This window comes from Hemitrygon akajei, chromosome 12 (genome assembly GCF_048418815.1).
Source record: "Hemitrygon akajei chromosome 12, sHemAka1.3, whole genome shotgun sequence".
NCBI classification, from domain to species: Eukaryota; Metazoa; Chordata; class Chondrichthyes; order Myliobatiformes; family Dasyatidae; genus Hemitrygon; species Hemitrygon akajei.
Window position 1 is genome coordinate 113,283,728 of NC_133135.1, and position 12,381 is coordinate 113,296,108.

The following is a 12,381-nucleotide window of genomic DNA, read 5'->3' on the forward strand; positions in this document are numbered from 1 at the left end:
CCCTTGTTCTCTCTGGCCTCCCTGATGAGCTGTGTCACCACACCGGTGTGCTCCAGACAGCCCGGCATCCCTGAAATGCCACCCTTCTGGACTGATGTTCTTTGCTGGGTAGGTGCACAGCCGATTGGAAATGGCGCTGAAGAAGATATTTGCCTCGACGCACAGCAGGGAGATGATGTGGAACTAGTAAATCCACCAACGAATTCAGAAGAAATTCCTTTATCCAACTTCTTGCTATAATGTGTGATGTGTTACTGTTGGAACAGGTGAGACAAATTACATGAGCCACATTGGGAGGAAGAAAAGGATTTATTGATAGGGATAAATGTGTAATTTCAAGAAGGATTGTGTAGCGGATATTAAGACCATAAGACACAGGAGCACAATTAGACAATTCAGTGCATCTTGGCTGATTTATTAGCCCTCTCAACCCCAGTCTCCTGCCTTCTCCCCATTACTTTTGACAGCCTTACTAATCAAGGACCTATCAACCTTTGCTTTAAATATATCCAATTACTTGGCTTCCACAGCTATCTGCAACAATGAATTCCACAGTTTCACCACCTTCATGCTAGAGAAATTCCACCTCATCTGTTTTCTAAATGGACTTGAGGCTGTGCTCTCTGTTTCTAGAATCCCCCACTAGTGGAAACATTCTTTCACTGTCCACTCTATCTGGGCCTTTCAATATTCAATGAGTTCCCTCCTCATTCTTTTAAACTCCAGTGAGTACAGGCCCAGAGCTATCAAATGCTTCTCATGTCTTAACCCTATCATTCTCAAAAACCTCCTCCAGACCCTCTCTAATGCCAATTTAGAAAATATTTTATGGCTTTATTTCTTCTACCATACCTCATGACCATACACTTCCCTACACTGTATTCCATCTGCCAGTTTTTTGCCCATTCTCCTAATATGTCCAAGCGCTTCTGCAGACTTCCTATTTCTAAAACACTGCCCCCCACACCTGCCGTCTATTTGTATCTTCTGCAAACTTGGCCACAAAGCCATAATGCCGTCATCCAGATCATTGACATATATCATGAAAGGAAGCAGACTCAACACCAATCCCTGCAGAACATCACTAGTCACCATCAAACAACCAGAAAAGCCCCCTTAATTCCCACTCCTTGCCTCCTGCCAGCCTGCCAATCTTCCATCCTTTTTAGCAATTGTCCTGATTTTCAGCCTTGGGTGAGGCATTTTTCAAAGGCCTTCAGAAAACCCAACTAAAGAACATCCATTGACTCTCCCTTGTCTCTCCTGCCTGTTATTTCCTCAAAGGATTCCAACAGATTTGTCAGGCAGGATTTTCCTTAAGCAAGCGATGCTGTCTTAAGCCTATTTTATCATGTGCATCAAAGTACCCCAAAACTTCATCCTTAATAATGGACTCCAACATCATCTCAACCACTGAAGTCAGGTGAACTGACCTAAAATTTCCTGCCGATTCCTCCCTCCCTCTCTTCTTAAAGAGTGGAGTGACATTTGAAATTTTACAAAACCATTCCATTATGGGGAATTAATGCCTCTATAATCTCTTCAGCTACTTCTTTCAGAATGTCAGGGTATAGTCCATCTGATCTAAGTGACGTATCTACTTTTTCAGCACCTTCTTCTTAGTAATAATGACTGCACTCAGTTCTGCTTCCTGACACTGTTGAATTTCTGACATACTGCTGATCTTCCAAAGTTTAATGCAAAATACTTATTAAGCTTATCCACCATTTCTTTGTTCCTTATTACTACCTCACTAACACCATCTTCCAGCAGTTTGATATCCACTCTTGCCTCTCTTGTACTCTTCATAAACTTTTGGTATCCTCTTTTATATAATTAACTAGCCAGGAAATGAGCTGAGGCTAGAACCAAAAACAGAGCTGTGGAGACAATTAAGTGGTGAGTTATAACTTTAGTAATAAACTGCAAAATAACAATCCAAGATGGGCCAGAAAACAAGAGGGAACAGACATTAAATACAACAAGATAAACAAAAAACTAAAAGCAACTTGTTGAGACTGGCTGGTTTGTGAAGTGTGGAGGTGATGTTATACAGTCGGCCCTCCTTATCTGCAGGGGATTGGTTGCGGGACCCCCCCGTGGATACCAAATTACGCGGATGCTCAAGTCCCTTATTTAACCTGTCTCAGTGCGGTGGTCTTTAGGACCCAGCGGTGTCGCTCTGAATCCACGGTGTTTCTGATCACGATTGAAAATAAAGTTGGAGTAATAAAGCGATCAGAAAGAGGTGAAACGCCATCGGTCATTGGAAAAGCGTTAGACTACAGTCGGTCAACGATCGGAACAATTTTAATGGAGCATGTGAAAGGCTCTGCCCGGATGAAAGCTACAATTATTACTAAGCAATGCAGTGGTTTAATTATTGAAATACATACGTTTCTTAAGTGTTTTATATGCATAGAAAGGTAAAATATATACTATATAGTAAGACAAATGTTTGACTAACTGACGCTAAATAATACCGGATGTACCTGTACCAACTTCAAATCCGACTTAAAGACGGACTCAGGAACGGTACTCATTCATAACCCGGGCACTGCTTGTACTTTAAAATTATCTCTGTTTACTTATAATACCAAATACAATGTAAATGCTATGTAAATAGTTGTTATACTGTATTGTTTAGGGAATAATGACAAGAAAAAATAGTCTGTACACGCTCAAACAACGAGTGCTGGAGAGAGAACTTCCGGGTTTTCCCGATCCGTGGTTGGTTGAATTCGCGCATGCGGAACCTTCGGATAAGGAGGGCCGACTGTATAGTGTAAATAAGTGCTTATTGTGATTCTGGGGAAATGATATTGTTAGCTCCAATCGGCATGAGATGGAATAGTCTAGTTCACTGACCAGAGCCAAATAAATGATAGGAAATGTTCAGAATTTAGAGAACATGCTAGTTTCTATAAAATTATGTGATTTTACTTGGAGTATACATATACCAACTTATGGGCAGTGCCGTGAAGTAAAGCACTGTATGGGTATAATACTGGTCTAACCCATCTTATGCTGAAAGGTCTTGGCCCAAAATGTCGACTGTACTGTTTTCTGTAGATGCTGCCTGGCCTGCTGAATTCCTCCAGCATTTTGGGTGTGTTACCTGGATTTCCAGCATCTGCAGGTTTTCTCTTGTTTGTCTGACCCAGTGTCTTCTCTCTGCTTGCCCACCACCAACCCTTCTCTCAACCTCTGCCATATATATTGTTCATTTACCAGCCTCATTTTCTCTCTTTCCTTTCTCACATCATGTCTTGGCCAGATTTGACTGAATCCAGATTGATCATAAGACAGAGAAACAGGCCTTGTTGACCCACAATGCCCATTTGGTATTTGTTGATTTTTTCCCATAGCCAGCTTATAACATGTATGTAACCAAGAGCTCCAACTTTAGAATTACTTTGAAGAAAATACATCCTTTCATTGTTCACTGCATAGAGTCCTTTCTCTCTATCTGCATATTCCTGTTCAACCATAATGGTCTCCAGTATTATGGTAATAAGGAATATTATTGTCCAGTTTTTGCTGCCGTGGTCAACCACTCGATAAAGTATATTTACGAGGAGACTGTGAGGTATTGCAGCCTATGTGTGACAAACGGTATTAGTCCCTGTGTGAGTAACCTTTTCATCATTCAATTTGTATAAGGGCTACCTGGCTTTGAGTCCGCTGTGCTGCAAACATAACAATTCTAGATATGCCACAAACATGAGGAAATCCAAAGCAACACCACGCACACACAAAAAAAATTCTCAATGTGCTGTAGGTTGGAAAGGTATGTTTATGTATGTTAACGGTTAACAGTTGGAATCTGGATTAATTAGGACACTGGGAAAGGGACAATCAGCACCACAGTTTTCGGCAGTTCTAAATACAACAAATCTAGAGCATTTTCTACAGAGAAGTCTAGCAAGCAGGCATCTGAAAAAGTTTCACCACTGAGAATATAGTGGAGCTATTTGGAAAAGAGATTTTGCAGGTCTTTGACTCCACCTATTCATACTTGGCACAGAGTATGTAGTTTGTATATTATAAAACATTATTTCTCTGATCTCAGACTTTACCCAGCACATGGGGCCAGAGTATTTTATAAGGTTATTTCCCAATGGGGAGAAAACACAAGTCCTGAACTTTCAAATTGTTTTGTATCAACATTGCCTGGTGATAGCTGTTGGAGGAATTTGGACTTTGGAATTTAATATAAGAATTAGCAGCTGACACAAGCTTGTGTGCACAATGAGACACCATGCTGCCATTGGGTCACACAGCATGGATACAGACTGCTCAGCTCTCCAAAGCTCAACCTACAATCTCATATTATTCTCTTCACATTCCCACCAACTCCCCTCAGATTCTACATAGAATAGTGAAGAGTACAGCTCAGGAACAGGCCCTGTGGCCCACACTGTTGTAATTCAAGTAAATTAGTAATCAAATGGGCAACCTAACTAATCCCCTCTGCCACCCGATGCGGATATGGCCCAAGTGGCGAGTGAGAGACACTGAAGCAGGTCGATAGTTCACAGACTTTAACGCGAACAGTGTTAAAGGGAAAAGAAAATAATAAATGCTAGGCCAACAGGGCCATTAACTAAAGCTCTCAAATGGAAAACGAAGCCTACACTGTGGCTGAAAAGAACAACTAAGATTAAAATGAATACCGCTAGTCTTCAGAGTCAGTTAACTCAACAGTCCAATTGCTCAGGCAAGGTAGACTACAAGTGGGCAGCGAAGCATTGCTGTGCCCAAGACTCGACAAATACTACAACAAAATGAATGTAGTTAAATATTACCACAATTAAATAACAATTAGCTGACGCATGCATGTTCACGAGCGCAATTGCCGGATCCGTGGTTGTGACATCTCTGCCTACACAATGCCACATGCTTCCATGTTCCTCACATTCATGTGTCTATAAGTTCAGTAGAAGAATGAGACACTGGCATAAGCTTATGTGCACAATGAGACTTGTGTCCTACAACATCGATAGGGACTGCTCACCTCACCAAAGACATCATCAAGCACCCATTGAGAAAAAATTCTTTACTAATCCCTCTTTATTCTCACTACTTTCCCATCAGATTCTGTCAGTCACCTATAGACTACAGACAATTTATGAGGTTATCAGCCAGGAAAAGCACAGCAAATGAATTTGTATGGGTCAGAACAGAGAAATGGACAGGGGAAGAATGTGGCCAGGTGTGCTGCAGGAAAATAGAACAATGGGAGATAAAGAAGGGGAAAGTACTAGTTAGAGATTAAACAAGTTTGTTTTCCAAAAAAAAAGTCCAAACTTTTGAATCGCTAAAACTTGAAGACTATAGAGAGAGGTTGGGCAGGCTAGGGTTTTATTCCTTGGGACATTGGGAACTGCGGGGTGACCTTGATGGAATGTTTAAAAGTAAACACGGATTCTCTTTCCAGTGGTTTGGGAATCAAAACCTAGAGGGCATAGGTTTAAGGCAACATTATCTTCACATAGAATATGGCCAATATATAGAATGAGCTGCCAGGCGGAGTGATTAAGGCAGGTACATTTAAAAAAATGGACAAGTATACAGATAAAATTTTAGAAGGAAATGAACCAAATACGAGCCAATGGGACTGGCTTATATTGACATCTTAGTTAGTATTGTTAGGTACCCCGTAACTGGGTGTCTAACCAGCAGATAAAGAAGAATTCGTTGGAGTCTGGTGGTACGATACTAAAGGTGTTTATTAATAAAAATAAGCAAAACCATATCAATAATGCAAATATGCATATAAAACCAGTTAGCAGTAATAAACCTAAAAGTGTAGGAATAATAATAATCAATAATAAACAAGCTCTATCAATGTTTAGGGGTAAATGAATTGTCGTAGAAAAGTATAAAGTTCAGTTCAGTTCATGAGTGCTGATGTAGTTATGGTTGTTGTGTTGTAATCATTGGAGAGAGAGAGAGAGCAAGCGAGATGTAACAGCTACAGTCAGGCAAACCTTCCTTTGCTTTCTTAATCCGTCGTATCGGTGTGGTCATTCAGTTATGACCTCTCCGTCCTTCTACTAGACCGTTCTTCTGTGGTGGACTCGTCACTCTGGCATGAGTGGACACACACACACAAGTCCCCACCGGCCCTGCTTTTACACTGATTGCCTTAATGACCGACCGACCTGGTTCGGTCTCCGAAGCCCCTTCTTTCTTGTGGGTTCCAACACTCAATCAGTGTCCACTGGCGTGTCTGGAGGGTGTCTCTCCAGACCTGTCTTTTATCCCTACTCATGGAGACTCAGCTATCCATCACTCCTGAATGACTGTGTCCATCAAATAAGGCCATTCCTTCAGTCCACTGAGGAATGTTTATGAGCAAACTATTGTCCTTGCAGCGAAACAGTAATAATTCAAAAAGGAGGCATAATACGGTTAATCAGCAATTTCCCCCTCTCTCCTATCTGTCGCCGATGTTCTTGCTTGTTTTTCCGTCTCTCTTTCTCATGGTCAGCATAGCAACAGTAATAGTTCGTGTTTCTCAGGAGGGGAATGGTTAACTCTGTACCCCATTGTCCATCAGGTCTGTTCATCACTCATAACAGTATGGATGAGTTTAGCTAAAGGATTTGTTTCCATGCTGTGCATCCATTATACAAGATTGAGAATTAACCCGAGGACAGAATTTCAAATATAAGTGAGCTGGAAGAGAAACTGTCTTTTTCTTTGAAAACGGTCAACAAAAATAACCGTGTCAGTTAGTAACTCAACCCCAAATTAATGACGAGTCGATCGGAAAACGAGCTGGGTAGTTTTGGAAAGACCAGTCTTTTTATTTTTAATTTAATAATAAGAAGGCAAATGGGTGGGCGACTGAGTTTTTGCACAACAGTGGCATAATCCTAATTATTCTCCCCACTTTCCTTTCAATCACCTATCTCACATACACACCAATAAATGCACCAATCCAGGCGCACATGCGATCTACCCACTTCAAAAAGTGAACGTACTGTAAAGCCGTACGTGCCCAGCGCTCAGGCAGGGATCGGATCGATGTCACTGCCTCTCGAAGGCGGCACTTTCAATCCCGCGCCCTTATTTAAACGAACAGTGCTCGGGCTGGAAGCAGACTTCCACTGGACGTTGTGAATTGTGGTTGAACAGGTGAGTAGTGCACACAGAATGGGGAAGTTAAACAGAACCTGTTCCTCGAATGCGACTGCTATTTCCTTTTGTTAACCCTGCTCATTTTTCTCTATCTCGACGACGTCAAAACTTTCTCCCTTTTTTCGTTTATTTCGGGGTACTAGACAAGGCTGTCCTCTTAGTCCATTATTATTTGATATTGCTTTAGAACCCTTGGCAATTGCTATTAGAGAATCACCGAACATTTTTGGCATTAATCGTGGGGCAGATATACATAAGCTATCATTATATGCAGATAATTTATTATTATTTATTTCTGATCCTGAGAAATCCATTCCCGCAGTTATATCATTGTTGGCTCAATTTAGTAATTTTTCCAGGTATAATTTAAATCTTAATAAAAGTGAATTGTTTCCTTTAAATAGACAGGTTCCAATTTATTGAAATTTACCTTTTAAATTAGTTAATGACTCTTTTATTTACTTAGGGATTAAAATCACAAAAAACTATAAGGACTTATTTAAGGTTAATTTTTTACCCCTAATCGATCAGATTAAATATTTGTTTACTAAATGGTCACCAGTATCTTTCTCTCTGATAGGTCGGTTTAATGCTATTAAGATGGTTATTTTACCCAAGTTTATATATTTCAAGCAGTACCAATTTTTATTCCGAAATCTTTTTTTGCTAATGTTGATTCAAAAATTTCCTCAGAACAAAAATCCTAGATTAGGTAAAAAATATTTACAGAAGGCAAGGAAGGAAGGTGGATTGGCATTGCCTAATTTTAGATTTTATTATTGGGCAGTTAATATCCGATATTTGATATGTTGGTTAAAGGATTGGGATTTATCTTTTAGCCCTCATTGGGTGAACCTGTAAATTAAATCTGTACAAGGATTTTCATTGGGTTCTATTTTAGGGTCTTCTCTTCCCTTTGCTCTTTCTAAATTGCAGAAACGAATTGACAATCCGATAGGGTAAACATACTTTACGTATATGGTTTCAATTTCGAAAATTTTTTGGGTTGACTCAGTTTGTTTTAAATATTCCTATTGTATCCAATTGCTTTTTTTATCCTTCTATTATAGACCAAGCTTATTCGGCTTGGAAGACTAAAGGATTACTACGATTTTCCGATTTATTTTTGGATAATTGTTTTATGTCTTTTGAACAATTATCTAATAAATATAATTTGCCTAGATTTCATTTTTTTAGATATTTACAGATTAGGAATTTCTTAAATACTGTACTTCCTACCTTTCCAAATCTTGCGTCTTCAGGTATTTTGGAGAATTTGTTTGAACTAAATCCTTCTCAGAAAGGGCTAATATCAAAACTCTACAATATAATTATGAAGATACGTTCAGAGCCCTTCTATAAGATTAAAAATGATTGGAAAAGAGAACTTAACCTTACTATCCCTATTGAGAATTGGGATAAAACTCTTCAATTAGTTAATTCATCATCTATATGCGCTGAACATTCATTAATACAGTTTAAGGTTGTGCATAGGGCTCATATGTCCAAGGATAAATTGGCTCATTTTTATTCTTATATAAATCCTATTTGTGACAGATGTCATTCTGAGATAGCATCTTTAACTCATATGTTCTGGTCTTGTCTGCTTTTGAAAAAATATTGGAAAGACATTTTTGATATTATTTCCACAGTATTGAACATTGATTTACAACCTCATCCTATTACTGCAATTTTTGGTTTACCAATGATGGACTCAGGCCATTTATCCTCTTCTGCTTGTCGAATGATTGCATTTCTTCCATTAATGGCTAGAAGATCTATTTTGTTGAATTGGAAAGAAATTAATCCTCCTTCATTGGTTTTCTCAAACTATGTTATGTCTAAATTTAGAAAAAATTAGAAGTGTTGTATTTGATACTTCTATTAAATTTGAAAAGATATGGAGTCCATTTATTCAATATTTTCATATGATGTAATATGACCCTGTTCCAAGCCTATTTGTTTTTCCAGTTTTGATTTTACATATGTTGAGAGGATCGGAGTTGACGACACTGATGATTTTGTATTTTTGTTAGATATTACAAACAGCCCTTTTTTTTCATTTTTTCTTTTTCCCTTTATTCTTTTTTCATTTTTTCCTTATTAGTTATTAGATTGTTAGATTAGTTTCTCTTGCATAATTTTTTTTTTCTTTTTCTCTTTTCTGTTTTTTTTAATATATATTATGATATACCTAGGTTTGCCTTGTTTATATGTTACTTGTATCGTCCATGATTTGAGAAGACTCATTTATATTGTAACTATTGCTTATGTATTCTTTCATGTTCAGTTGAAATGTGTATGTTTGTAATCCCATTATCTATGTATCAATCTTATTATGTTGATATTATTATTAATAATAATAATAATAATAATAATAATAAAAAAAAGATTGAAAAAGATTACGTCAAAACTCCCGAGAAAAATATAGTTTGAAATAATCATAACCACGGGGCTTCTTCCCCCTGCCCGGATTTTGGAGAAATGTCACCTGCCCGTGTGAGGTTCAGATCAGCCGTTCGGAGAGGTCAGGTCGTGAGCTGTTGTCCCGCCAGGAGCGGAGACTCGGCAACCTGCTACCGTCTCCGATTGACAGGTGATTCAAGTCAAGGTCCGAGGCAGACCGGCCCTAATCAGGTCAGACTCCCGATGTCCAGAGGAGACCACATTGGACCAAAACCCCCACACCCGCCCGGGGCTGACCCATCCAAATCTTGGCTATCAGATAGGATCAGCCATGTGGACAGGAAAGACTCGGAGAGATGTGGGCTAAATACAGATCAAGGAAACTAGCTCAGGATGTCAAGAAGGCATCACGGTTGGCCCGAGCAACTTCGGCAGAAGGGACTGTTAGGACGTTATTTGATTCTAGGATCAGACACAGATCAGACTGGCTACCGAATGGGGCTGAACCAGTCCAGACCGTGTCCACCTACTGGGACCGGACAAACTCTGGTCATTCGGTCAGTGTTGGGATTGGACTTGCACTCTTTGCAGCAAGCGATCCAACTGCAGAAACTGGCCTGAGATTAAAGCTTTGCAAGAGAATGAGGAAGTGAAACTGGACAGTGAAAACAAGAAGGAGAAAGTGGTATCTGCCACAAAACTCCTGAAAGTACTAAATCAAAATCTCGCCCCGAAACGTCGACAGCGCTTCTCCCTATAGATGCTGCCTGGCCACCAGCATTTTGTGTGGATAGTTTTATTACTGTCCCGTGTACTGAGACAGCGATAAACCGCTGTGAGGGACGCCGACAGAGGTCGTGATAGTTACAGAGAGACCTCTCTGTGTCTCTGTCTCTCTGTCTCTCTGTCTCTCTCTCTCTGTCTCTCTCTCTCACTCTCTCTCACTCTCTCTCTCTGTCTCTCTCTCTCTCTCTCTCTCTCTCTCTCTCCCTCCCTCCCTCTCTCCCTCCCCCTCCCAATGATATGTATATAAATATACATATCATTGCTAACCTATTTTATATGTATATTTCTATTTTTCATACTGTATTGCTTAGTTTACTAATAAACACATTCAGTTACAGTACCACCACACTCCAATGTATCATTCCATTTCTGCTGGTTTGTTAACTCAGTTACGGGGTACGTAACAACAGTGATTACAAGTATTGATCATATATTCAACTTTTTAAAAAATACCAATTACCTTCTTTATCCTTGGAATCTTATCATTAGCAAAACAAATCAAAGATGATATAATGTGATCACCTAACTGACGAAGAGTGGAGGTAAGGCCTTTTATTTAGAACTGTTGGTGTCACAAAATCAGTTCCATCAAGCTCTGTTCTATATTAGTGTCCTGCAATGATGCTTTTTTGCTTTTGACGGAGGCACGGTGACATCGATTTCCAAGGCTATGTCACGTCACTCAGGAAATATGAGCAGACATTTTCAAATGTCCTGTGCATCCAATGAGGTTTCCAGGTTTGGGTCACATGGGATCACCGCATACTCTTTTCATCTTTCCCATGGCTGAGAGCTTCAATTGGGTCATCTTGGGGTTGTCTGTTGGTGAACACACCAGGATAGCTTGATCATTGTAACACCACACCAAACTGGGTGGTCTGTAAAGTGATACCATCTTCAACTTGGCTCCTTCACCATGGGTTACACTAACCCGCAACCTCACCCGGTTTCCTCTGATTTCAAGCCTGATTGCCTCTCCCTTTCTCACCCCAACTGTCAAACTGCAGAAAAACAATAGGAGAGGGATTAATTACCTGGTCCCTCAAGCCTGCCTGCCAGATCAGTTAATATTGTCATGGCTGATCTCAGCTTAACTCTGCCAGGCCAGTTCCATGGTGCTTCAATTCCCCAGCTCTCCACAAATCCACTCTGCAATTTGCTGCCAGTCCTGACTTTATTGCACCCTTTAAACTCTGGAATCCTCATCCTTCTTGTCACCAAAACATCTACCAATCCTAATACCCATCCTCCACTGACCACATCCTCCAATTATTATTAAAATTCCTTGATTCCCTGCGACAGTTTACCAGCCAGTGAAGGGATGGGTCAGGTGGATGATTTTCCTCCTGTACCAAAGGTATGCTCAGTGGCCATTTTCTTAGCTACCTCCTGCACCTAATAAAGTGGCCTCTGAGTGTATGTCCGTGGTCTTCTGCTGCTGTAGTCCATCCACTTCAAGGTTTGGCGTGTTGTCTATTCAGGGATGCTCTGCACACCACTGCTGTAATCCAGGTTTATTTGAGTTGCTGTCGACCTTCTGTCAGCTTGAACCAGTCTGACCATTCTCCTCTGCCTCTCTCATTAACGCGATATTTTCACCCACATCTGCTCACTGGATGTTTTTTTTTGATTTTTACACTATTCTCGGTAAACGCTAGAGACTGTTATGTGTCAAATTCCCAGGAAATCAGCAATTTCTGAGATACTCAAACCACCCCATCTGGCACCAACAGCCACCCCACCGTCAAAGTCACTTAGATCACATTTCTGATGTTTGATGTGAGCAACTGAACCTTTTGACCATGTCTGCATGCTTTTATGCTTCGAGTTGCTGTCACATGGTAGGCTGATTAGGTATTGGTGTTAACGAGCAGGTGCACAATCGTGCCTAATGAGATGACCACTGAGTGTATCTTCAGCAACTAGAAGAGTGCATTAGCTGCAGGTTGTGCTGTTCAACACCATGACCAAACTACTTTGTGCACATCACAGCTGGTGGTACAGTGACTCAATGCAAGTTATTGCATTGCAGCAGAGTGG

At 40.2% G+C, this 12,381-nt stretch overlaps 1 protein-coding gene across 4 annotated transcripts in view; it reads left to right on the top strand.

Annotated features, from left to right (window-relative positions):
• The window catches only part of LOC140737396 (flavin-containing monooxygenase 5-like), a 114,863-nt gene that overhangs the window by 56,932 nt on the left and 45,550 nt on the right, over positions 1 to 12,381 (top strand). The window contains exon 1 of one of the 4 annotated variants that reach the window (XM_073063878.1): positions 7,024 to 7,146. The exons of the other annotated variants lie outside the window; for them this stretch is intronic. The gene's annotated coding sequence lies outside the window, so the exon portion shown is untranslated. Of the gene's footprint in view, positions 1 to 7,023; positions 7,147 to 12,381 lie in introns of those variants that run through there. 4 annotated transcript variants of the gene reach the window in all.